The following is a 3175-nucleotide window of genomic DNA, read 5'->3' as shown; positions in this document are numbered from 1 at the left end:
CAAAGAAACAAAACCACCACAAAGACACACAAAATGACCACAGAGACACAAAACAGCACCAACGACCAACAAACGGCTCATCAACCACCATGAGCCTGGCATTGTCTGCAAACACAACAAACATGGAGGCTGCTGCTGCTGCTGCTACCTCTGGCCTCACAAACACTCACCTGTGCTCACCTGAGTGCAGCAGAGTTCAGCACAGCCAGGCTGTCTATGTGTAGCCGAGTCGACAGAACCAAAGCTCCAGCAGGTATCATGAAGGAGGTTCAGCTTCCTGCTTCAGAATCTGCTCACATGAAAGGAGGCGTCTAACGCAGGAACCTGTGTGGACCAATCAGAGCACAGCTGACACCCACGTGTCTGAATGTGGGAGGAGCCAAACCAGGAAGACGATTAAAGCAGCTAGAATTCGCCTTTTAAAACAGTTAATCTGATTAAAATATGAAAACAATGTGACAGTAAAATGTGTTTCTGCAACTTCCAAGTGTTTTGTGTCTCTTTGTGGTTGTTTTGTGTCTCTTTGTGGTTGTTTTGTGTCTTTTTGTGGTCATTTTGTGTGTCTCTGTGGTCATTTTGTGTGTCTGTGTGGTGACTGTGTTTCTGTATATGCTGGCGGTTGTTTTTTGTATGCGGCTGGACTGTTTTTACTTTTCAGGCTGGGTGGGGCTGATAGGAGGAGGACAGGCACAGCAGCAGCTCATCACCCCGGTTACGTGGTGGATAAAGCCACCGTTCCACCTGCGCTCCAGTGCCAGACGATTGCCAACTCCATGAGTGGGATGCTCAGGCCGCTTAGCTCTGGTACACGTGCTTCTTGCTAACAAATCCCGAGTTTTCGAGTGACCTTGTTTCTCTCTTTGTTCTCCAGCGTCTCCTCCACCGGTCCCAGCATCCAGCCTTCCAGCTCGCTACGCCAGCACTTTTCCTCTCTGCGGAAACACAAGTCTGGATCACCTCGCTGCACGAGCACCTGCACGGGAGATTATTAACCTGCACTGCCGCGATGATCAGCGCACCGACCCCGGACCCCTCACCTGCCTCCCAGTGCCCCCCCGGAGCCCCTACATAAAACCTGTTGTAATCCTGCTTCCTTCTCGTTTTGGGTCCTGCACACACGTCCTTCGGCCACCAGCCGCAACATTCTGTGGTCATCTTGTGGTTGAATCGTGTCATTTATGGTTATTTTACATATTTTTGTGGTTGTTTTGCATTTTTGTTTTAATTTTGTGATCATTTTGTGTCTCTTTGTGGTGATTTCAGATGACTTGCTTTGGTCCGTCTATCAGAGAGTTTATTTTCACAGCAGGTTATTCACTCCTGTCGATGTAAAACTGTGACTTTTCCTCATTCGGTGAGAATGTGACGTCGTCCTCTGACTCTGATACATGCAGAACTTTGAGTTAGAGCATTTGAAAGTGTGTTTTAAAGTTGGTGCTAATACTTCAGCCTGTTGATGCTCGTGCAGTCCCACAGTGTTCAGCATTAAACTTCTAAATGTCATAAACTTGATCAGCTATTTAACAACAATTTNACTTTGTTCAAAGCTCTTTAAATGTGATCAGTTCTTCCTCCCTGATTGAAACGTTCTTACTTCATGAATTTCCATCTATGTTTCCTCTCAGAAGCTTCACTGCTGGACAGAGGATCTGTTCTACTTCACTGAAAAGTCCATTGTCATTGTTTGCTCACTGGAGGTTTCAAGTTTCCACATCACACTTGTGGAAGAAACGTTCTGTCAACAACTTTCTTCGAGTTTTAACAAATCACTGCATTTACATGGAGTTCTGTTGAACTTGTGACCTTTTATGTATTTGCCAGTTCTGCTCCGTCTCCTGTCAGCTGCTATCCCACAATGCTTTGAGAGACAATGAGGAGGATCCCGCTGATGTGGCCTCCTGGTCCCAGTGGATCCTCACCAAGGATGTGATGTGGAGCTGAGATGAACAGAGATTCATACAAATATGACAAGAATGGATCAGATTTTATCCAACAATGTCACTCTGGTCTCGCAGTTTGTTGTATTTTCTGTGATTTTCTTCTTGTGCTTTTGTTATCAGTAAAATCTCCTTCCAGAGGTTCTGAGCATCTGATGGAGTTTCTCATCAGTGGAGGTTCTGAGGTGGATGTAAGTGTCTGTCTGATATACTGTCCTGTCTACATGTGTCGGTGTAAGATGCTGTGGATGTGAATTACTTGTTTTACTGTCTCTGTAGATCCATAAATGCATACCAAGATATTAATTGATGAAAAGTCTCAGGATTTGGCTCCAAGTGCTGGAAATACAGACAGATCACCAGTTATACGTTCAGCAGGCCTCACCATTGGCTGTTTTATTTACACGAGTTTTGCAGCACTTCTGCAGTGACAGATTCATATCTGTAACTTCAGGGTTTCTGTGCCCTGAGCTCAGGCTCACAGGCTGCTCCATTCGGCATAACTGCTGAGGTACAGAGCAGCAGAGCGGTACGCAACCAGAATGGTGAGGCCTGCTTGACTTGGAACTGCTGATTTGTCTGTATTTCCAGCACGTTGATCCAAAGCCTTAGACTTTTCATCTATTAATATCTTCGTACACATTTCCAGATCTCACGACAGACACGCAGCTCTCCAAACACATTTACAGATAGTGTTGCTACAATAACACCCCCATAAACTCCTCCCTACAGGTTGAACTGGTTTTGTTCCAGATATCTGTAACTTTATTCATGTGTGAAGCTGAAGAAGGAAACGATCCGACAAACAGCAGCAGGAAGAGGTGGAGAGACATGGAAGTGAAAGTTTGTCAGAGAAACGGCAGAGCAGCAGTCCTGAATGATCTCTTTGTTTGTGTTTGAACAAGATTCACCAGCTGATCCTCAACAACTGACTGAGATTCTGGTGAGTTCAGCTGATCAGACGTCTGATAGTTTGTTCATGGATTCAATCCAAAGAGGCAGAAACGAACACATACGACATTATTTTCTGTTTTCTAGTTTCTGACTGTGAAAAGAGGAACCGAATGAAAAGCAGAACGTCTCTGGAGCTGATGTGGATTCAGCAGCATCAAGGTAACGTGATTGACTTTGGACTATTGCAGCAGCTGCCACTGCAGCCTCTGACTGGATATAGTGGACTTGGACAAAGAGAAACATGTCAGATGTTGGAGAGCTTCTCAGTTTTGTAGATTGAGTGT

Source organism: Stegastes partitus, unplaced genomic scaffold, assembly GCF_000690725.1.
Source record: "Stegastes partitus isolate 25-593 unplaced genomic scaffold, Stegastes_partitus-1.0.2 Scaffold196, whole genome shotgun sequence".
NCBI classification, from domain to species: Eukaryota; Metazoa; Chordata; class Actinopteri; family Pomacentridae; genus Stegastes; species Stegastes partitus.
This window is presented reverse-complemented; position numbering follows the sequence as displayed.